The sequence below is a fragment of the Protopterus annectens genome, chromosome 17.part0 (genome assembly GCF_019279795.1).
Source record: "Protopterus annectens isolate FY-2018-M chromosome 17.part0, PAN1.0, whole genome shotgun sequence".
Lineage (NCBI taxonomy): Eukaryota > Metazoa > Chordata > Ceratodontiformes > Protopteridae > Protopterus > Protopterus annectens.
The window spans coordinates 758,007,462-758,033,308 of NC_056751.1; the positions used below are offsets into that span (position 1 = coordinate 758,007,462).

The 25,847-nt window shown below is 40.2% G+C and overlaps 1 protein-coding gene across 6 annotated transcripts in view; it reads left to right on the forward strand.

Annotated features, from left to right (window-relative positions):
• PLEKHA4 (pleckstrin homology domain containing A4) overlaps positions 1-25,847 on the forward strand; it is a 2,050,101-nt gene that overhangs the window by 1,862,347 nt on the left and 161,907 nt on the right. The gene's annotated exons all lie outside the window — the stretch shown is intronic.

Sequence of the window (25,847 nt, forward strand, 5' to 3'; positions counted from 1 at the left end):
GCCAGTAGTTAATAGACAACATAGTTCTGCACTTCTGGTAGCTATGAATATGAAACACCAAACTACCACAGATTAACCACACTGGCTTTAAACAGGTAAACAAATAGAAATTATCCAAGCCAGTAAAGCAAGTCCCAAGATGCAGGAAATAATCACTTTAATAGTTAAAAATGAAAAGAAAAATCTGCTGACGTGGTTTGGTCTTACACCTTTCATTAATACTTCCATCAGAACAGGCTGGTAAACTAAGTCAGTGGGGTATTCTCTCTCAGTGAACCTTTCACAAAATGTAATAAACTCACCACTGAACACCCCCATCTTCGCTTAACAATTTTAATAATTTGATCATCTGGCTTTCTACCAGATTTCTTTTCTGCCATAATGGATAGTTACTAGTAAAATGCAGGTAAGCATTTGAATATGTGGGTTTTATGTATAAGTAATGCTTTTTAATGTATTTAAATTACCTGCATTTTTATGACATTTAGGACTTGAAGCTTTAAAAAGCTTTGAAGGATATTATTTACCCAGTTGCAGCTGATTTTATGTCATGGGACTCATTCTTTTAAAAGAGGAAGTGATCGGTTGTAATAAGAGTTTCTGAAAATGCTGACTTTGCGCAGCCATTCAAGTCGTCTTTCATCAGTGCTTCTTTTGATGGATCTTCCCTGTTCACCCAAAAGTGAAGGATACACTCTCCAGGTATGAGAAGGATGGAAAGACAGAGTATGTTTTTTGACTCCCCCAAAGGACTTTTTCTAGGAATCAATGCAGGGGAGCGAAAGATATGGTTAAAAAAATCCCAGGATCCTTTGCAAGATCCACGTAGAGATGACTTCCCCACAGACAGAGAGGGGAACACTAATGCTAGACAACGCCCATGTGACAGAGGTGATCTGCAAACCCAGGGGTCTAGAGACACTTTTTCTGAAAGGCCCTACCAGCGCTTCTGAAAGGAGTCCCAATTGTCCCCCTCTGGAGGCAATTGGGGGGGGTTGCTTATCCCTGCACCAGAGAGCCTGGCTAGATATCACAAAAGACACTTGGGTGCAAGGATTATTTGCAGAGGTTATATAATTCCCTTTTCCCTTCCACCTCCAGCTCTACAAAAATCCCAATGTTCCACCCAGTCAGAGGAGGAAGCAGCAATTCAAATGCAAAAGCTGCTAGAAAAAAAAAGTCCTACAAGAGGTCCCACCATACCAGATAGACTAATTTTGGATCTTAGCAAATTGAACAAGTCTGTTCGTCACTCAAAGTTTCAGATGGTCACAATTCAGTCCATACTGCCCTTTCTAGGCAAGGACAATTGGATGCGCTTAATAGAGCTTCAAGACTCATACTATCACATAAAAATAAACAGGCAGTCCAGAAAGTTCTTACACTTTTGACTGACAGCCAGTCATTACCAGTTCAGAGTTCTGCCCTTTGGTCTCCCCACAGCCCCCATGGTGTTCACGAAATGTATGGCAGTAGTGGCAGCTCACTTGAGACTTCAGGGATTCTGAGTGTTCCCATAGTTAGACTGTCTGAATACTGCCCCGGCCAGGCATCTACTCACAATAGCAAGAAACCAGGTACTCCAAACTTGCTCCTTTCTGGGGATCACAGAAAATTACAGCAAATCTCAGTTGCATCCATCACAAACACTGGAATTCATAGGAGCATATTTCAATACAGTATCTGTGACGGCTTCACTTCCCTTAAGCAGAGTTCAAACTTTATGATTCCAAGTCGCAAAAATTATTCACAATACCAAAACGTCAGCCCAACTAATTCTTCAGGCCTTGGGATCAATGTCAGCAGCCATAATTCTTGTTCCCTTAGCAAGATATATGAGAATTCTTCAGTGCATGGTAGCATTCCAATGGTCAAGCCATTATTAGAACACATCAGTTCAAATAAGGATCACAGAGACATGCAAGAAGTACCTTTGGTGATGGATAAGGTCAGACCAGCTTTTACAAGGCTGTCCATTGATTCTCCCTCAACCCAAAGCCATAGTGACCAATAACGCTTCCCAGATTGAGTGGGGGGGCACTTCCTGGGGAAAACAGTCCAAGGCCCTTGGTCCCCTGAAAAGGCCAATTTGCATATAAATATCCTGGAGATGAAAGCAGTGCTTTTAGCATTGCAAGCTTTTCAGGATGCTCTACCTCTGGGAACAATTGCGATCCAAATGGACAATATGTCAGTAGTTTGGTACATCAACAAACAAGGAGGAACCAGGTCTTATCCCTTGTGTCGAGAAGCCCTCAGAGTGTGGCAATGGGCAATCTTATCCAATCACTTTCTTATAGCAATGCACATTCCAGGGAAGTCCAATGTGATAGCAGACAAATTGAGCAGGTCCATTCTTCTGCCTCACAAGTGGTCTCTCAACAAAAAAGTGATGGAGGTAATTTTACATCAATGGGACCAGCATTGCTGCAATCTTTTTGCATCTCCCCTAACAACAAATGCAGCAGTTTCTTTGCTCAAATCCACCCAGTGGGAGAATCAAGGGCCACACTGCTCCACGGTTGACCCACCAGTCTTTTCTATATTTATCCACCTACCCCATTGATTCCAAAATGTATACAGAAAGCTGCAAGATTGAAGAGCAAAGTCATCCTCATTGAACTTTACTGGCCTTGACATGTTTTGGTTCTCTTTCCTTTGGCCTCATCTAATTTATCCACCTTGGATTCTTGATCCAGTTCCAGATTTCCTGTCTCATCTGACAGGTATGGTTCACCCAGATATCTCAAACCTAAAGCTGATGGCATGGTTTCTCCACTTCCATTAATAGCCAGACAATCAATGCTCTCATCCCATGTCCATCATATACTTTTGTCTTCCCATAAAACTTCCACTAGAAAAATCTACAAGAGTAAGTGGAAGAGGTTTGTTTTTTAGGCACAACAAAAAATGTGTTTCTCTTTTCATCCCCTACACAAAGTGTATTATAATTTTTGGCAGAAAATTTTAATGAGGGAGTGAGCGCCTCTACCATTCAAGTTCAATTGGGAGCAATATCTAACTTTCATATAGGAGCTGACAATTCTTCTCTAGCTTCTGCTAAGATATGCAAGGCCTTTATAAGAGATACTATTTTACTTAGACCACCTTATAAACATCCTACGTGTCCATGGGATTTGAACCTTGTTCTACAGGGCTTAATCCATTCCCCCTTTGAACCAGCTGGGAAATGTTATCTTAAATTTTTGACCTGGAAGACCTCATTTCTAGTGGCTATTACCTCTTTACCTCTGCCAGGAGAGTTTCAGAACTCCAAGCAGTGACCTATAAACCTCCTTACTTGATTTTCCATGAGGATATGGGGACATTAAGAAGCAATCCTTCCTTCCATCCTAATGTGGTGTCGGAATTCTGTGTCAATCAATTTATTAACTTGCCCATTTTCTTTGCCAAATTCAAAAACAAATGTGAATGCATGTTGCATTTACTAGATGTTCATAGTCAGCTGCATTTCTGCTTACACAGAGAAAAAGACATTGGAAAATCTGACCAATTATTTATATCTTTTGCAGATAACAAATTGGGCAAGTCTGTCACAAAAATGACATTAACAAGATGGATTTTGGACTACATAGCCTTTGTCTATAATAAATCAGGCATTCCATTACCAAAACTTTTAAAAGGTCACTCTACAAGGTCTGTGGCAACCTCATCAGTATTTTTCTCCAACCATTCAATGGATGACATATGCACAGCTGCTACATGGGCTAATCCTCATACATTTTATTACTCATTACAAATTGGATCTGGTCTCGAGGGGAAGAACAGCCTTTAATTCAACTGTGCTCAGAAATATCCTTCCTTAGAGTTCACCTGGGATATAAGGTACCTGGGGACTCTGTCTCAGTGGTTGAGGAATGAATGAAAATTGACAACATCAGATAAAGAAGTTATATATTTACCATAACATTCCATCCGTGTTGTTCATTTTCATTCTTCCTCAACTCCCCACGCACCATCCCTCAACCTTTACTGTAGGTTCATAGGTATGTACTAGGCTAATGGCCCTGGAGCCTTTACAAGCCTAGCCCATAGGATTACCCTGGCATCATGCCACCTGACCTTAGTTCCCAGTGCCTCTGTCAAGTAGAGCCACTGGAGTGAATTTTCTATTTCCCATCCACTCATCAAGACTTCTCTTGAAGATGGCCATTAAGGTGCTCCGCTTGACATGTATGAGTAGTCTATTCCATAGCATGGGCAGTCTCTGGGTTATGAACCTGTCCCTCCAGCTTGTTCTATTGATTGTGGTAATGAGGTTGAGGTCTCAGGAGAATGTAGTGTGGAGGGATTGGGATTTTTATAGATGTAGCATTTATAACACAGCCGGGTCAGACATGGCTTTGTAAGTCAAGCAGAGATCACCTCTAAGTAGGGGTTATAAGGCAGAGAATAGTTGGAGTTTTTTGAGTCTGTCCATATAGGATTAGTCTTTAAGGCCCAATATCCTCTTTGTGAGGTATTTTTGTGGCCTCTCCAGTTGTTGTAGGTGTCTACTGAGGTACATGCCACCATAGACTTCTGGAATAATGAGATGCTATTAAGACACCGCTGTGTATTCCGTGGAGCGCCAGATATTGGTGTCCTTTGTTAGGAACATTATTCAGATAGTTACTATTTATGTCAGTTAACAAACAAGATCTGAGTTATGTTAGGGGTTGGTGCATTATGAATTGGGATGAGCTTGAGAGTTTCAGTTGGCCATGAGCTATAGTCACAGCGTAACAGCCGAGTTGGATCCAAGGATCAGATCCAAACCCAGTGGTTGAAGAAGTGGACAACACAGATAGAATGTTATTGTAAGTACATAACTTCCTTTTTTTTTACTTTCTTACTAAAGGACAAATTAATTGTTTGTTATTTGTTTTCACAAGGGACAGACAACAGTGATTTACTGTGCCTTTCTGTCCATTTGTAAAATATTCCATGGTCTAAGACAGGGCAGTAAGTCGCCAGCAGCTTGTAACTATTATCTATATCTGCCATCTAGGGATAACTGTAGTATGATGTGGGAGTAGTTTTCCTTACATGTTGTCTGTGTAATATATTTCTATGTAGACAGCCTGTAGACTTTAATTATGTGGTAAGAGCCCAGGAGTAAGTATTAGCCTTATTAGTAACACACAAACACACATTCAGTAGGTCCTGTAAGAATTAATAAAAAGAACAAAATGTTGGTCTGTATGAGTTAAAGTAATTTTATCCATGGTGAGTATTTCATTGCAAACTGGGTAATTAGTGTTTTATGAAATGCTGATGTGAGTGTAATGAAAACAGACCTATGGCAATGAAATTAATGGAGTAATGTACTTGAAATATGTGGTACTGTCTAAGAGTGAGCAAAAAAGGGACACAAAGATGTTGAGAATTATTGGGTTGGAGTGTGAGCAAAGCTTTGAGACTGAACTTTTTTCCAGCTGAATTTCTCTAAGGTAGGGGGGTTGTGTATATGTATGTATGCAGCGTATGTGCATGTATGAGTGTATATGCATTTATGTGTATGTATGAGCTTATATACCTGTATGTGTGCATGTAAGTGTGTGCACGTGTAGGCATTCTGAAATAGAATGGTGTCTTTTGTAGTACTGGTTTCTTCGTTATGTTTGGTACTTACTGGGCACGGCTCTGGATTCTCCATGAGACTGAAATGAATAACATGGGTCTTAAAAATGAATGGTTTTATGCTGACACATAAAGTTATCACAGCTGGCTGCAATTAGCCAGAAAAAAATAAAAATATAGACCTTTCTTCAGTTTACATGCATAGTTCATAAACAACCTGCACATCATTAACAGAAGCAAAGACTTAGGTGTGAAAAAGAGAATCCTAAACTTTCTTTATTTATTTTTATTTTAGATACGCTTCTGGCATATGTGCTTAGTCGATATGAGGCATTCTACCTCAAAAAACAAGTAATCTCCGTGGTATCCCCGAAGTCTCAAAACAACCCACTAAAGTGTAGTGGATCTAAAAAATAAAACAGTGTAAGAAACTTCACTGTGTGGAAGATTTTCAGTCCATGTATTTCTAGTTAATCACTGTATATTAATCAGATCAGACAATAGTAGTAGAAGTAGCGAACGTAAACTCGTCAAGTCAAAAAGTAATAATAGAAAATATATAATTCTACAGCATTACTAAGTATTCGAAAGTAATCCAAGCAAGGCAGGCAGTCTGTTTCCAGTCGAAAATCCTTTATTAAGTACACAGACAAGCGATCCAAGTAAAACAAAAATAGAGTAATAATTTCCTCACAAGCTTTCTAAATATATATATTTACTTTTTATCAGGCATGGGAGTGGTTTATTGTGCTGTAAAACAAAGTGTTATTGGTACACATGTTAAATTCACATCCCTTCCCCATCAGTGTGACATTCGAGCTGGTCCTGCCCTACCTAGTAGCTGTCATAATAATATATAGCCCTAATGTACTTTAATGGTACATCTTATTTAACCAAATTATTAAGTAGATTATTAAGTCTGTGATTTTATACAAGGCAATATACTACATGGCTGGAAATATATCAACCTTAGTTCATTTTGCGATCAAAAATTATATATAAATATATGCATATTCATTTTGCATGTAAAAATCAGTTTCTATTTTCATAATCTATTGTTAACAAAGATCGCTTTCGTCCTTCGTTCTAGTTCTTCGTTTTAGTTTACGTTCGCTACTTCTACTACTATTGTCTGATCTGATTAATATACAGTGATTAACTAGAAATATATGGACTGAAAATCTTCCACACAGAGAAGTTTCTTACACTGTTAAGGCATTCTACCTCACACACTGCCACACAATTTGGAAAATGTGTCATTAAAGACAAGCCTTTTAGCATACCATTCTGATTCATACCATTCTCCGATGACAGAATGGCTTTTATTTGAATATTATCTATTGCAGGTAGCCAGGATTTGTGTAATAGGGCATTGCTGTTGTGAATCCTTTTATGTTTACATCCAAATCAGCAAAAATCACACTGTGTACCCTAAGCTGACCTTGTCTTAAGATTTTAAGATGAATCTCTGTATGACTTCACTTCTGAAAAAATATTAACTTCTCTTACAGTTGTTGGAGTAATCTGTGGGAAATTATGAAACTTTGGGTTGCCTACTTTTACCAAAGAATGACATTCCAACTTTGAAAGACACGAAGTCGCACTACAGATGACTGAAACATTGAAGATGAAATCCCAAATAGTACACCCAGACAGCAGTGCTATGTTTCTCCTCTTAGTTCTGTAAAATGTTATTTAGAAACTTACTTTGGGTTGCACAGTGTGTGCATTGCAGTCTTTAGTCTGAATTGCCCATGGATTTTGTGTTACACAGTTCATGTAAGCCAATATGCACTGTCTCCATACCCAAACCACATTGTGTGTAAGCCATTATGCACTGCCTCCGTACCCAAACCACACTGTATGTAAGCCAATGTGCACTGCATCCATACCCAAATCACATTGCATGTAAGCCAATGTGCACTGCCTCCGTACCCAAACACTGCATGTAAGCCAATATGCACTGCCTCCGTACCCAAACCACACTGTGCATGTAAACCAATGTGCACTGCCTCAGTACCCAAACCACATTGCTGCTCAACACACATCAAGACAGGTACAACCAAAGCTATTAAATTTACTGTGGATTCTTCACCAACACATACTTTTTTTTTTTTGGGAGGGGGGGGGTTAGCAATCCCTGCCTTTGGACATGAGTTGCCACCTATCCTAAATATAATATCTTGTTTGTATAGTATTTAGTGCACTAATCTGCTCAAGTTATTTCCTGGTTTCCAGCCACTGAATAATTTCATGCTGTTCCCCAAAATTTCCTAATATCTATTCAATAACTGAAGTGAGTTACGTAAACCAAACAGTCTGCATGCTCGGCTTTTCCCTCATATCTGTTCAGTAACTGAAGTGGGTTACATAAACCAAACAGTCTGCACATTCGACTGTTCCCTCATATCTATTCAGTAACTGAAGTGGGTTACGTAAACCAGTCTGCATGTTCGACTTTTCCCGATATCTGTTCAGTAACTGAAGTGGGTTACGTAAACCAAACAGTCTGAATGTTTGACTTTTCCCTCATATCTATTCAGTAACATAACTGGGTTACATAAACAAAACAGTCTGCATGTTCGAGTCTTCCCCCATATCTATTCAGTAACTGAAGGGGGTTATGTAAACCAAATAGTCTGCAAGTTCGACTTTTTCCTCATATCTATTCAGTAACTGAAGTGGGTTACGTAAACCAAACAGTCTGCACGTTCAGCTTTTCCCTCAAATCTGTTCAGTAACTGAAGTTGGTTACGTAAACCAAACAGTCTGCACGTTCAACTTTTCTCTCATATCTATTCAGTAACGTAAGTGGATTACGTAAACAAAACAGTCTGCACGTTCGAGTCTTCCCTCATATCTATTCAGTAACTGAAGTGGGTTATGTAAACCAAACAGTCTGCATGTTCGACTTTTCCCTCATATCTATTCAGTAACTGAAGTGGGTTACGTAAACCAAACAGTCTGCACGTTCAGCTTTTCCCTCAAATCTGTTCAGTAACTGAAGTTGGTTACGTAAACCAAACAGTCTGCACGTTCAACTTTTCCCTCATATCTATTCAGTAACGTAAGTGGATTACGTAAACAAAACAGTCTGCACGTTCGACTTTTCCCTCATATCTATTCAGTAACTGGTGGGTTACGTAAACCAAACAGTCTGCACGTTCGACTTTTCCCTCATATCTATTCAGTAACTGAAGTGGGTTATGTAAACCAAACAGTCTGCACGTTCGACTTTTCCCTCATATCTATTCAGTAACTGAAGTGGGTTTCGTAAACCAAACAGTCTGCACGTTCGACTTTTCCCTCATATCTAGTCAGTAATGATGTAAGTGGGTTACGTAAACCAAACAATCTGCACGTTCGGCTCTTGTTTATTTCGTTAACACTTATATGGTGTTGGATGTCACACCTCTAGCAGCCTGCATACGTCTTGCATTCCAGAGTCTTCTGAAAAAAAAAAACAACTTAAAAAGAATAAGATAAACAAATATGAACTGTTTTTACTGCTGCTGTAGTACTTAATTACATTGCGTCTGCTAGTTTTACAGATTCTCTAGTATCCAGATTGCGTGGTTTCCCTGTACTTGAGCTCTAAAACCAATATTTTTATATTAAGAGAGTTTTCTGACTGTACTTTTGTGGCAGAAGTGTGTTGTAGCAAACCTGTTTGAGTTGGAGGCTGCTGCTGAAAGCTTATTGTATGTTTTCTTGATTGGTCTGTATGCCTTGCTGTTGTGAAACTTGTTTTCTTGATTCCATCTAAACCCGGTGTTTACACCAGGCTGCTCTCCGCTCAGTGGCAGTTAGCAGTGCCCAGCATAGGCACAAATGCTTTCAAGTTAAAATTTCCCTTAGAAGACCTATCTCTGCAACCTTCTCCAGTCCTGCTGGTGCTCTACAAGCTCACGAGTTGCATGCAGAGCAGCATTGCCTTGTTAGATAACCGCAGCTCACACTAAGTATAGCACCCATTCTTCATCTGTTTGCTATCATCCCAGTCCAGTTAAATTCTTCCACTCTTCTCCCTAGTTAAGCACTTACTAAAAACCTGAAACCATGGATGGGCACTTTCCTGTTATCTCTGTGGCCAGCCTGCTGGACATGGGCATCCTGAGGCAATATAGCAATTGTCTCAATTGTCTCATGTATACTGACAGCCACTTAATCCTGAAAGAAACATGTTATTTGAGAGATGTAGTTACACTATGAAAATTGAGACACAACTCTCACATAATAACAAATCAAATGACAAGTAGGTTGTCAGCACATGCGCATTTTTCCTCATTAAATAATGTCTTGACACATAAACCCACATATGTGAAGGTACTCACAAGTAACTTAACAAAACCTCAGAGGCCTCCTGTATGCTGCCATCAGAAACCACATGCAAACAAAAGCAAATCAATATGAACCACTACACATAAAAATACACATATTAGTGTCTCCACCAACAAGCCCCTAAGGTGAAACACACCATTTAAACATCTTGGTCATAGGAGACTCCAATTGTGAGACACACAGATGCTCCCTGACCAGGTTGGATAAAGAGGGGATTGCAGTCGGTTGACTGTCAGGGGCCAGAATTCACCAGATCATGCAGGCACTCAGGTCACTCAACCTCAAGTACTGGTGTGACTCAGTCGTAGTTCATGTCGATGTGAATGACCTGAGATGTACCTCCCTGGACTATATGAAGAGAGACATGATGGAACTCTTTGAATACGTGTCACAGGTGGATATGAGCCTCACACTGAGCAACATTTTACCCTCACCAAGAATGACACCACAATACAAACAGAAAATGATTGACTTCTATAATTGGCTTAGCTACTGGTGTCATTCCAAGGGGGATCCAGTATTTGTCTGCGTGGAAAGACATGATCAACAGACCTCACTGATTTGCCAGAGATCATCTGCACCTATCACCCCTAGGCTTTTGAATGCTGGCCAAGGCATTAGCCACCCCAGTAGTGCCCTTTGCAGGCAGTGCCAAATGAACAGATCTACCAATGTCTAATGCCAAGCTGAAGGTACTACTGCTCAGTGCTAGGAGTCTTAACAAGAAACTGCACCCCTGGAAGCTCTCTTCACCCTGGCAAATGCTGACATCTGTGCAGTTACAGAGATGTTGTTCAAATATGTGGAAAACACCCCAGCAGTGCAAGGCTACAATGCCTATCACACATTCAAACTACCCCCTGAAAAGGAAAAAAAATGAAAGGAGGAGGTGTGTCCATTTAATCGTACCTCAAGAGTGGTCAAGCAGGATGACTCGCTTGAGATGTTCCTTGTCCAGCTGACCATAAGCAAAATCCCCCACCATATCATCACTAGTTACAGGTCCCCAACCATGAACCATGAGAACCACACTGCATACCTAAAGTTACTAGAATCACTTACCATTCAGCCCAACACACTATTCATGGGTGGCCTTAACTACCCCTTCATAAACTAGGAAACATACATGACCACTAGCATTCAGGCTCAGAGATTCCTGGACTTTGTCAAAGCAAATGCTCTGGAGCAGCTGGTCTGCACTCCCATTAGGGACGCAAATATCCTTGATGCAGTACTCACAAATATGGGGAAGCATTCAACCACCAGCATAATGTCCTTATTAGTAAGATCGGATCATAAATCAGTCTCCTTTGAAATAAATGTAACAGTAGAATCCCATCAAACCCTAAAACCCTAAAGAATTTTTCCAAGGCAAATCACCTTCTATTAAGTGATAGCATAGTTAATTTTAAAGCTACCCCTAACTCCGAAAACATGGAGACCTTTGCAGAAGTGTACACGAATGCCCTGTACAACCACTTAAACAACTGCATAGAAACGGCAGTACCTTAATGAATTAAACCCAGGTCTAATCAGAAAAACAAGGCACCCTTGTGGACCCCTCGCACAGATAGACTATACAACAGAAGGAAGAAATTCCTGTGTAGAAGTCAGAGGGAGGGAGCACAACAGAAACAAAAATCCCTCATTAGTCTCAAAAGGCAAATCAGGAAACTAGACAAGTCTTCAAAATCTAATCTGGAGCATTTCTCCCCGGGCCTCCGCTGAAAGCAGGCTCTGTGGAACCTAGTCGGACATTCCCGGTCAACAAATGTTAAATAAAATGTTAAAAAAAATAATTATGAGACTAAATAGCCTTCCAAACAAAGGATAACCTTAAAGCATTATTTAGGTATGTCCAAAATCTTAAGGGAAACACTCAACAATGTGCTGAGTTGGCTGTAGATGGCACTACCTATCCTCAGCCAGAAGACATAGCAAACCTCCTGGCCAATAAATTCAGCTCAGATTTTACCATCTCATCACCTCCAGTCACTAGCCATGAAATATCCCCCTACCATTCCTTTGCCTGTTATCATGAAAGAACGGGTTGTCACTGCACTCTGCAAAGCTAGAAACATGGCATCAATGGGCCCAGATGGAATTCCAGGGTGCCTATTACATAGCTTGAAACATGACTTAGCAGACCCACTTGGATCTCTGTTTAACCACAGTCTCAGAACAAGCTTTGTCCCAGTAGAGTGGAGAACAGCAGCAGTTATCCCTCTGCACAAGGGGAGACAATCAGTGGACCCAGGAAACTACTGAGCTATAAGTCTGACTAGCCTCATATGCAAGGCTGTGGAAAGGATAATCATGGACCTGATTAACAACAACATAGGAAATTTCCAGATTCTAGACCCAACCCTGTTCAGATTTGTCAAGGGCAGGTCCCTTTGAGAATGTCACCAAGGCAATGGATGAGGGTAAGTCAGTGCATACCACCTACCTTGACCTGGCCAAGGCATTTGACACAATAACCCCCTATTTCACCAGATGGATAGCCAAATGGCTCACAGATAAGACACATGCTAGTAGAGTGGGGAATTCACATCCAGCAAGAAGCCAGTTACCAGTGGAGTACCATATGGCTTAGTGCTGGGCCCCCTCCTGTTTGAGATATACTTCTCAGATGTAAAGGCAAATGTAGATGGCTTTTGGCTGACCAAGCTTGCTGATTACTGCAAGTTGGGAGCAATCACTGACTCCCCAAATGATGTTGATATCCTACTGAAAGGACTGACACAGACTAATGACTGGTGTCAGAGCTATGGCCTCAAACTAAATGTGAAGAAGTGCATACTAATACCCTTTCGGAAATCAAATACCCCTCCAAACTGCAACATTGATTACACCCCCTTAACCGTGGACCCAGTGGCAAGAATTTGGATACTCAGATAGATAGTAATCTGAAGTTTTACCACCATGGGAAATCCTTCAATGTGGCTCAGTTTATAAGTGAGGGCATGGTGTCAAGATCTAAGGATGTCCACTGTACTTGGCCCTCATCAGACAAACAATCAAGTACAATGCACCTTTTGGCATGTATCTCACCAGGCACCTGCAACAGTTGGAGCAACCTCAGAAGTTTTTCACCCAAAAAAATACAATGTATGACCAACATGTCATATGTGGAATGATTAAAAGCCTTATTGCTGTATTCAGTTTCTTACCAGTTACTGAGGGGTGATCTATGCCTGACCTACAAGGTAGTCTCTGACCCAATCCTAATGAAAATGTTGCATATTTACAAAACTAACTACATGAGGATTACCCATTCCAGGGATCTAAACCTAATCTCTGACATGAGTAGATCATGCTGGAGAGACAGATATGTGTCCCAGAGATTGCCCCTCCTCTGGGATAGGCTTCCTGTTCATGTGAAGCAGAGCCCTTCCCTGACCATCTTCAAGCACTATCTGGACCAATGGATGGGAAATCACAATTTCACTCCTGGGATAGCACCCATGTCCCTTATGGAGAGAGGCAGTCTTTAAATTTGTCAAAACCCTGCTTGCTGACCCTTGTTATCTTTCCTCTAAGGATAGAAAATTGGGGAAAATCTGGATAAAACTGGCTAGGCTTGTAAGGGCTCTTGAGTCATTAGCCTATTAATCTCCTGTGAACCTATGAACATAAATGTAAATATTTTGTGAACAACAAAAGCTATTAAAACTGTACAAATAGCAGTGTTGTCAGTAAGAAGTATTCTATATGGTGATAATATTAAGTTTATTCACAATCTTTCCATAAATACTATATTATAATGTACACAAGCCCACATTTTTTTTTTGTTAAACTTTCATAAACAAAGTGTCATATCTTGCAAACTGTACAGCTCAGACATACATTTGAGTTAACAGGATATAAGTTTTCTCGAGACAAAAAATTCCCCTGTAAAAGTATGTTTATTGAGATATTTACAGAAATATGAAAACATATGATTAATTGTTTAATAAACAATGTAAATAACACTGAATATATGTCAAGATGTGCAACTTACAGTGAGTATATCAGTGACAGCTTTCTTCAACAACATCTAAGGTTTCACCTGATGTTATATAAAAGTTTGTAAGTCACTTGTTTTTTTACATATTAAGTACATGTGGAGATTAGGGCAGCCACGGTGGTGCAGTCATTAGCATTGTCACTGCACAGCAAGAGGTTCTCCGGTTCGATCTTCGGCTGGGGTACCTTCTGTGCGGAGTCTGCATGTCCTCCCTGTCGTCGCATGGGTTTCCTCCGGTTGCTCCGATTTCCTCCCACATCCCAAAGACATGCTGTAGATGGATTGGACACTCTAAATTGGCCCTAGGCATGAGTGCTTACATGTGTGTCTTCCGTGGAAGGTTGAGCGCCGGGCTGGCAACTTGACACCTTAAAACTCTAATGCCATTCATGAGCGGACAGGTGATCTGCTGTGGCAACCCTAACTGGGAAAAGCCATAAGAAGTACATGTGGAGATTATGTTTATTTTCATAATCACTAATAAACAACTAGCAACATCTCAGGTATAGTTAAATATAAATGGACATTGTGAATTAATTTTTCTGTGTTCCACTATGGCATATGACACCATACCCCCCCCCCCCCAACAGCAACTAAACAAAAAAACTTCTCCAAAGTAGATTATAACCTCTTACAGGATGATATAAATAGCTTCATTGTACCTCGCCCCTCCGATGGTACTGGCAACTCTGATGAGCTCTGTACCAATGCTTTATACAAACACCTGTCTAACTGCATTGACTCAGCTGTACCTGATAGAACCAAAACAAGCTCCTCAAGGAAGAGCAAACCTGCCTGCTGGACAACTGCCATTACCAGGCTTTACAATAAGAGGAAGAAATTGCTGTCTAACAGTAAGAGGGAGTGAGCCCCAAACTGGAAACACTCCCTCCTCAGCTTAAATAAGCGAATAAGACTTCTTGTGGACTATGAATCCAAATTAGCTTCCTCAACTAAAGACCAACCGTAAGGCATTCTTTAGTTACATCTGTAACCTAAAAGGAAAGGCCCAGATCTGTGCTGAACTGGCAGTTAATGATACCAAATATACTGAGCCTGTGGACATAGCTAACCTGTTGGCTGACAGGTTCTGTGAAAATTTCACTCCCCTTTCCCTGCCACATGTCCCCCATGACATCCCAACCACCTGTCCCCTACCTTGTATCTCTAAGGAGGAGGTCATAAACACTCTCTCTAAGGCCAAAAACACAGCATATATGGTCTCATCTCATAAGTAAGGGTATTGCCTCCAGAAAAAAAAAGAAGTTATAACCTCCCTGTACTCTTCCCTCATCAGGCCAATAATTGAGTACAATGCCCCTTTTGGTATGTACCCTTCCAAGCACCTGCAGCAATTGGAGAGACCACAAAGGTTCCTCACAAGGAAATTTAAAGATCTTCAGAATCTGTCCTATGTGGATCACCTGAAACACTGTCACTTTATTCTGTTTCATACAGACTACTCAGAGGTGATCTCTGCCTTGCATACAAGGCAGTCTCTGACTCTGCTTTATTGGGAATGTTGCATCTCTGTAAGTCAAATCGTACATGGGTTACTCACTCTAAAGACCTTAACCTGTTATGTGACATTAATAGAACCTGCTGGAGGGACAGATTTGTCTCCCAGAGGTTACCATACCTTTGGAACAGACTCCCACTTCATGTCAAACAAAGCACCTCATTGACCCTCTTCAAATGCAGTCTGGACAATTGGATGGGTAACTGTAAATTCACCCCAGAGGTTTCACCTGTCTCCCTCTTGGACAGAGACAGTAGTTGCTGATCGTGGAAATAAGGGTAGAACTTGGCTGGGCTTGTAAGGGCCCTAGGGCCATTAGCCTAGTAACTTCCTATGATCCTGTGATCCTATGGTAAGTGAAAAGCTGTGATTAATTTCACTGTAGCAGGACATCCTAGATGAACAATCTTAGTGGCATTTTGTTATTAACTCCTTGGACTTTCTAATATTGCATATTATTAACTGGTTGTTGTTGTCTGTTTTTCGGCTTTTCCCGATAAGGGGTCACCACAGCAGAACTCCGGTCCACTAATGATTGGCAGTAGATTTTTACGAAACACCGAGGTGCCAGCTCGACGCCTAACCTTCAACGAAGGCACGCCCATTTACGCACGCATGTCTTTCGAATGCTACCCAACCGCGGGGAGGACATGCAGATTCCACACAGAAAGCACTCCCAAGCCCAGCCGAGAATCAAACGGGAGAACCTCTTGCTGTGAGGTAGCAATGCTACCGCCGTACCACCGCGGCTGACTGCATATTATTAACTGGTAAGTTATTTAATTAAATAAGCCAGATCCAAAAATTGTCTAGACACCATTAAGGAGTTATGGGATATAAAAATTATGTTACTATTGTTGCACTCTACATTTAGGTTTTGTTTGGGGAAATAAAAGACCTTTCTTATTCTCCGTGATGCTAGCTCTCTGCTGCACATTTGGGTAGACCTCTCTGCTTCCTGCTTAAGTCAGTGAACCCCTTACTGTCTGAAATTCTCAAGCTTCTTTGCTTGTTCTTTAATTTTTCAGGTTTATTTTACTACACTGTAGTTTATGACATCACCCATTTGTAGAATGACCAGTGGAGACAGAGATTATAAGTTATCAGTGGTTTATTGTACAGACAATATTCACCTGTGCACATTCATGACTTGCACATAACTGAACTTGCTTAACATTGTCCTCCCCCACATGCTTCCTTAACTGCAGTAGCTGTCAAGGTACAAACAATCCCTGTTCTACTCCATTTACTTACGTACACATCTTCCAGTTAGCTGTTCACTTCTTTCCCAGACTTATCCATGGCCTTAACCCATTCCCTCTAATGAAGCTCTGGAAGTTTGCACTGTAACTTCCAATCGGCAGAGCTTACGGTTTTGACGGAATCAAATTATATATTCTTCATCTTCATCATTGTTGCAGTAGCCGTAGCTATATTGGTTATATCCTGCCAAGGATATAATAGCCAGTCAGCTTCCAAAGCTTCAGAGCACCTTCCACACACCCAAACTGTCAAGCAGCTTGAACTGAGCTGACTAAAAGACAACTTTTGGTGCAAAGCCCTTCAGAGCTTTACTGCCACCAAAGAGTACACTCCTCTGGGGCTTTTGAGGACTGATGATCGGCTTGTCCTTTCCTTAGATGGGCAGATAAGTTCCCTTTGGGGAAAAAAGTTCCATTTTCTTATTTTTTTTTTTCTTATGTTTTATTATTTCCTCTTCAGGAAATTTATTTAAAAGCTAGGAGTGTTATATTTTAACAAATTGTCTCAAGATTGTAATGTACTTTTAAACGGAGCACTAATTGTTTCTGTCGGTTTAAAAGTAGTGTTATCTAACTGATAAACTGTTTTGTGTGGAGCAAGGCTTTCAGCCCCCCCCCCCCCCATTGTACCATCTCTTACTCATCTTACTATAAACCTCCCTCCCTATGTCTCCTTCATTCATCTATTTTAATGTCTGAACAGTTCATTTTGTGTCTTTGCTCCACCCACCTTCCTGCCAAGCATATAGCAAATTGACAAGTATATTACAGCATGGAGTGAACTGTTAAACCAGTTAAAACGGGGGAGGGGCAGATAGCTGAATACATAGACAGTAGCACTTCAGGGGCTGGAGGTGAAGAAACCATAGGCTTAAAGTGGAGTGAGGGGAAATTAGGTTGAGCAGGCTTTAGCACCTTTCATTCTAAAAGTATAACCTTTCCTTCAGTTTCTGCCACAGTTCCACTTTCTCACCTTGATTTGTGCTCAGTGACGAAGTCTTCTTACAGTCTGTCTTTAATCCATTTAGCTTTTGTCAAATTGTTTCAGAAGTCATCTAATCACATTTGCACCCAGAATGTGTACTGATTCTTTGTTTGTAATGTTATCCTATTATAACTGCGGTGATGTTACATTTCTTCCCCAGCTGTTTTGATGCATTCAGGTTCGTCTTTTCCCTGTATCGTCAGGCTGGATCTATAACTTTCATGCTGTTATGTCACTCCTTCTGGGAGAAGAGGAAAAATTGTGCTCCTTTGTCATTCTGGGTTTTGTTCCATTGATGAGCAACTATTCTGGCTTCTCCAGAGAAAGCATATTAATTATTCTGTTTTTTCCTACAGGTTTTATTATACTCTTCGTATACGAGATAACATTCTCTAGATAGATAAAGTAACATTTTGAAACAAAATTTACAGACTGCTGAGTTACAAAATACTGCGCTTTCAAATCATTTTAGTAATAAATGAAACTACCTACTTTTTCAGACTTTATTTCCAAAACAGTCCAAGCATTTATGTGGAATTTCTGGAAATTTAGCGGGATTCCAGTATAGTGGGTTTATCTACACATTTCAAGTGCTCTTGCTCTTCTAAGATACATTTGTATAAAAAGCATTTTGTGGGCCCCGTTATCATGCGTAACAGTGCACTCACGATTCCCAGCATGTCAGTAGATGTAGTACAACAATGTACTCAGGATTCCCAGCACATCAGTAGATGTAGTATAACAGTGAACTCAGGAGTACCAGCACATCAATAGATGTAGTATAACAGTGCACTCAAGATTCCCAGCACGTCAGTAGATGTAGTATAACAGTGCACTCAGGATTCCCAGCACGTCAATAGGTGTAGTATAACAGTGTACTCAGGATTCCCAGCACGTCAAGAGATGTAGTATAACAGTGCACTCAGGATTCCCAGCACGTCAGTAAATGTAGTATAACAGTGCACTCAGGATTCCAAGCACGTCAATAGATGTAGTATAACAGTGTACTCAGGATTCCCAGCATGTCGGTAGATATAGTATAACAGTGCACTCATGATTTCCAGCATGTCAATAGATATAGTATAACAGTGCACTCAGGATTCCTAGCACATCAATAGATGTAGTATAACAGTGTACTCAGGATTCCCAGCACGTCAATAGATGTAGTATAACAGTGTACTCAGGATTCCCAGCACATCAATAGATGTAGTGTAACAGCGTACCCAGGATTCCCAGCACATCAATAGATGTAGTATAACAGTGTACTCAGGATTCCCAGCACATCAATAGATGTAGTATAACAGTGCACTCAGGATTTCCAGCACGTCAGTAGATGTAGTATAATAGTGCACTTAGGATTCCCAGCACGTCAATAGATGTAGTATAACAGTGTACCCAAGATTCCCAGCACATCAATAGATGTAGTATAACAGTGTACTCAGGATTCCCAGCACATCAATAGATGTAGTATAACAGTGCACTCAGGATTCCCAGCACGTCAATAGATGTGGTATAACAGTGTAACCAGGATTCCCAGCACGTCAATAGATGTAGTATAACAGTGCACTCATGATTCCCAGCACGTCAGTAGATGTAGTATAATATTGCACTCAGGATTCCCAGCACGTCAGTAGATGTAGTATAACAGTGCAGTCTGGATTCCCAGCACATCAATAGATGTAGTATAACAGTGCACCCAGGATTCCCAGCACGTCAGTAGATGTAGTATAACAGTGAACTCAGGATTCCCAGCACATCAATAGATGTAGTATAACAGTGTACTCAGGATTCCCAGCATGTCAATAGATGTAGTATAACAGTGCACTCAGGATACCCAGCACGTCAGTAGATGTAGTATAACAGTGTACCCAGGATTCACAGCAAGTCAATAGATGTAGTATAACAGTGAACTCAGGATTCCCAGCATGTCAATAGATGTAGTATAACAGTGCACGTCAGTAGATGCAGTATAACAGTGAATTCAGGATTCCCAGCACATCAGTAGATGTAGTATAACAGTGCACTCAAGATTCGCAGCACGTCAATAAATGTAGTATAACAGTGCACTCAGGATTCCCAGCACGTCAAGAGATGTAGTATAACAGTGCACTCAGGATTCCCAGCACATCAGTAGATGCAGTATAACAGTGCACTCAGGTTTCCCAGCATGTCAATAAATGTAGTATAACAGTGCACTCAGGATTCCCAGCATGTCAATAGATGTAGCATAACAGTGCACTCAGGACTCCCAGCACATCAATAGAGGTAGTATAACAGTGCACTCAGGATTCCCAGCACATCAATAGATGTAGTATAACAGTGCACTCAGGATTCCCAGCATGTCAATAGATGTAGTATAACAGTGCACTCAGGATTCCCAGCACGTCAATAGATGTAGTATAACAGTGCACTCAGGATTTCCAGCACGTCAATAGATGTAGTATAACACTGCACTCAGGACTCCCAGCACGTCAATAGATGTAGTATAACAGTGTACTCAGGATTCCCAGCATGTCAATAGATGTAGTATAACAGTGCACTCAGGATTCCCAGCACGGCAATAGATGTAGTATAACACTGCACTCAGGACTCCCAGCACGTCAATAGATGTAGTATAACAGTGTACTCAGGATTTCAAGCACATCAATAGATGTAGTATAACAGTGCACTCAGGATTTCCAGCACGTCAATAGATGTAGTATAACAGTGTACTCAGGATTCCCAGCATGTCAATAGATGTAGTATAACAGTGCACTCAGGATTCCCAGCACGGCAATAGATGTAGTATAACACTGCACTCAGGACTCCCAGCATGTCAATAGATGTAGTATAACAGTGTACTCAGGATTCCAAGCACATCAATAGATGTAGTATAACAGTGCACTCAGGATTTCCAGCACGTCAATAGATGTAGTATAACAGTGTACTCAGGATTCCCAGCACGTCAATAGATGTAGTATAACAGTGCGCTCAGGATTCCCAGCACGGCAATAGATGTAGTATAACACTGCACTCAGGACTCCCAGCACGTCAATAGATGTAGTATAACAGTGTACTCAGGATTCTAAGCACATCAATAGATGTAGTATGACAATGCATTCAGGATTCCCAGCTCATCAATAGATGTAGCATAACAGTGCACTCAGGATTCCCAGCATGTCAATACATGTACTATAGTGGCACAGTGCTTGATATAGCTGCCTTATTGTTCCAGGTCTGTGGTGCATTCCTCAAATCCCTTCAGTTTTTTTTTTCAGTTTTCTGTGTACTGTGAGTCACACCCAAAACTTGCTGCTTGTCTAGCTATTCATATTCTTTCTATGTGCCTTATCAATGTGTGTGTGTGTGTGTGTGTGTGTGTGTGTGTGTGTGTGTGTGTGTGTGTGTGTGTGTGTGTGTGTGTGTGTGTGTGTGTGTGTGTGTGTGTGTGTGTGTGTTTGTGTGTGTGTGTGTGTGTGTGTGTGTGTGAGTGTGTCTATATATATATATGTATATATATATATGTATGCATGTTGATTACGTATGAATAAATCAATGAAATAAACCACTAAAGAAAAATGTCCTCATGCTGATTAACTGTGTAGGACAACAACAAAACACAATAACAATCAACAGAAAGCTCCAATCATAGAAGCATGGCTACAATTAGAACTTTAAGGAATGAGACTCGCACAAAAAGTAATAACTTTTAATATAAAACAAGAAAACAGTTAAGCACCTTCGCAAAACAAAATTTACTTCTTCAGACCAATACATCACACAAACCTAGTGAACTTTAAATACATACATCCCCAACCCGGTTCCATTCAGCACATTCCAAATCAACCAATGAGAGTGGAGCAAAATAACACACCCCTCTGACGCTATTAAAACATATATCATTTCCACATGCAAGAATAAAAATACAAGAATAAAAGTACATCATCTTGAATATTTAAACAAATATATAACATTTCTCATAGAAACAACTAAAAACATTAAGGAATGTTGCAACATAGGTTTATCTACAACCTCTTATGTTTCCTGGCCTTAAGGGCAGGATTGATAGATACATACTCATTCAAGCCTAAGCCCCGATGGGCTCTTAGTTTCAGAATCCACTGAAGTTCTACCCGTTCTGCCTCATTGATGATATCTCCCATCCTCAGCCCCTCTCTCAAAACTTCCAATACCATAAACTTAAATTCATGCCCCGGGCCTTTATCTATCATGTGTTTAGCCAAAGCACTGTAAATAAAACCCTTACATCCACAATACAGATGATCCCTAATACATTCTCGTAGGCATCTTTTAGTCTTGCCTACATAGAACAATCTACATAATGTGCAATGGGCTAAGTATACCAAATCCCTTGCACTGCAATCTGCTAGAACTCTCAACATATGTTTAGAGCCAGTAACAGGATGATCAAAAAACGTGGACACATATATAAAACTACAAAAGGAAGAACTATTAAATTTTCTGGTCCCAAATTCTTGTATACTGTCTTCTAATTGTCCCCTCCCCTTGAGATAACATAGCCTATACTTCAAGGATTTTTTGTTCTTACACCCAAACGTCAGTCTAGGTCCTACCAAAATGGCTATGTCCTTATCTACCTGGAGGATATGCCAATGCCTATTTATAATTTTCTTTATGTCCTTATCTTCACTAGAATACATCAGGCTAAAAGTCAATTCTTGGGAGTGTTCCTTTCCAGTAGAAGCAACCAATGAAGGGTCAGAAAAATATGGTTTTCCTGTGGAGTTCCTAAGTTGTTTAACTAAATCACATGTTGGGATTATTTCAAAGTCATTATATCCCTTTCACTTAAAATCCATCTTCAGCTGATCCAAATCAGTTTCAAAATCATCATTTCTATCAGCTAACCTAGAAGTTCTTATAGCTTGGCCTCTAAGCACATACATGCTTAGGATGCCTGCTAGTGCGATGGCCATAAGCGGGATGGTAACAATCCTTCCCATACTTTTTGGTATGAAATACGCTTTCTGAATCCTTAATCATTCTTACATCTAAATAATCAATTTGATTACTTGAGTGGGTCTCTGTAAACTACAAAAAAGTACTACTACTGTTTGACTAGGTCACAAAATCATGCAGCTGAATCTCATCTCCCATCCACAGGAGAAACAAATCGTCTACAAAACAATGATAAAAATGTAAATTCCTCTTGTACAAGTCATGGCCTAACACAACTTCACTCTCCCATTCTGCTATAACCAAATTGGCATAGCTGTTGGCACAAAACATGCCTGCATATAGTATTGGTCATCCTTAAAGTTCTAACCATAGCTGTGTTTCTGTGATTGGGGCTTTCTGTCTATTGCTATTGGTTTTCAATGAAATAAACTAGTGACGATCACTTAGTTAATCACAGTGCTTCGAAATGCATTGATTGATAATTACAAATAAATCAGATCTGCTCCCATAACAAAAGCAGTCCAAGACTCCCTAGACTCTTTAGCTGGGAAAGACTGCTTGAAAACATTTATCTGCAAACTGTAAACAGATCTACACTTGAAACAGTTACACTCATAACAGTTACACTTGTAACAGTTACTATCTCCAAGACAAAGACAGCAATTGCTTCACAAACTATATTCAGCACACTGCAGGAACAGTAACACAAACAAGACTTGCTTTATGTGTGGGTCTGCCCCCCAGCCCCTTAATTATTTCTTTACATTTTCTTTGCTATCTTTGCCCTTTCTGCCTGGCAATTATCAGCCCCATCCAAGAAAATGATCCATTCATTTCTTCATCACCAAAGGAGAGTTTTGGCCATGAGGGGCCATCTGTTTAGGCAGCTATCATGGGTATATTAAGGATTTCTTCTTAATGAAACCATAAGTCCCCATGCATGCACGCAGAGCCATACAAGAAAAGGGGCATTCGCTGGGCTGTCTGCACCAAACATCTCCTCACTTCTACAAGGGGAATTATTAGCAAGTAGCAATCTCAACCATCCTCAAAACATCTGAAGTGTTTTTTGTGGTCTCTGCCAGAGAAACTGCACCATCTCGGTGTGCACCCTGAACACCCACAACCCTCCACTCCTTTTTTTAAAGATAACCATGCCAAGTCCCTTCACTCCTCCATTAAAGAGGCGGCTAAGTGAAGCAAGGTCACCTCAGTCGCAGGTAGAGCTCTATTCTTTTGTGGCAAGGAGTCTGGATTTATTCCCTTACTTCCATATAACTCCAGAGTAACACAACCATGACACAAGAAAAATATCCACTAACAAAGAATACTTGAGGAAACAACTTTCAATCACTGATTTATCTGAGTAATTTAATCTATGACAAATATTAACAGTCATACCTCGCAACCTCTTTGTGCAAGTATTCTGGGCAGGCAAAATCAAAAATAAATGGGGACACAAGATCAAAGATGGTTAACGATTTTAAAATATTGCTCTTATAAACTCTGTTGCTAGAATAACATGTTAACATGTTTTGTATTAGAATGTATTTTTAGAAGAATATAAAGTCTGAAGCTGAAATGTCTGTCACTATTTTGTGACTTTAATCCTCAAAGATTTGCCAGAAAAACACACATTTTAACAGGAAGAGACTAAACATATGAGGCAAAAATCTAGACATTCTGTAAAATTCTGGACAGGTGAGAGGCATATTAACAGTGCACACATAAGTTAAATAACTGAGCACTTGATCAAAAAGTGCTACCAAATGTGTATACACACATGCTCACATATATGTGTATAAGTGTTTCTGGGTTGTTTGTTTTCCCCTGCAGATCTTCAAGTAACTGAATACTTGAGATTCTGGCTTCGAGCTTGTAAATTTTGAGCTTTTAGTAATTCGATCTTCTGAAGAACTATATATATATATATATATATATATATATATATATATATATATATATATATATATATTCATAGATGAGTACTAGACTAACTGTTGTGAAGGACCATTTCAAGCCCAGCTAATAACCTGAGTTTCAAACCAAAACTTGTACACTGTGTCTATGAGATGAAGTCCTGAACCATTATGCCAAGCCCTTTGTTCCTGTGACTTGTGATGCGGCTGAAAAGGATACAAGTGAGAGATCAGTTCACTTTGTCACCTTCGTGCCTTCCTGGATAACAAATAAATAAATTAAACATTTTAAAAATTAAATGGAGTGGATGCACTGAGGGTTGTTGACCTTTATCAAGCTGTTGTCAGTTTATCCCTGGAGTCCTAGGTCACTGTTGCCTTCTGGGGAATGCTGCAGCTATCAGAGGACATTGCTGAATGCCATTCCCTTCAGTTAGATGACAAGCATTATAGAGTCCTGTACATACCTCTCAACTGGCAGACATTTAAAACATGAACAAGGCTCTTGAAAAGTAGAAATATCCAGCTAAAAATGTAGACATTTAATTAGCATAAAGTCTGAATATCAAATAGCACAGTAGGAATGTGGGACAGTATTCAAAAAGATGTTTAAAAAACAGAGAATGACAACAGTGATAGAAAAATATATGCAATTTATTTATTTAACATTTGTTTACTGGGAAAGTCCAACTTGGAACAAAGCCAATTTTCAGTGGCGGCTGAGGGAAAAATGTTACAGATGCATGTCTTTGTAACATGGGAAGAAACCGGAGCATTTGGAGAAAACCTACATGGATGCAGAGAGGACATGCTAACTCCACACAGAAGGCACCCCAGCCAAGAATCAAACTGGAAAACCTCTTGCTGTGAGGCGACAACGCAACTGCTGCACCACTGGCGCCATCTGTATCAAAGAAATACTGTAAAATATGTAGATTTTAATCACCTGTATTGCAAAATTCTACCTTATAAGGTCATTTATTTGTGCTTCAGGAAAAGGAAGATGTAAGATGTGCATTGTCTTTGTTTAGACTATTGTTGCCACTTTTTCTGCATACTAGACATCTTCAAAGAACACTTGTGATGAGGAGGATTCAGGAGATTGTGTGAAAGGGTAAATTAAGCCTACAAATAGGGGTATACCTCCAAAAATAGGGACAACCTGTACAGGGGTATATCTGAACTAAAAAAAAGAATGTTCACCCAAAATAGGGAGAGTTGAGAGGTCTGGCACTGTATAGGAGGGGATTTCTGATTCTTTATAAGTATTTAGTTCATCACTCCATCAAAAATTCGTTCTCTTTAGGGG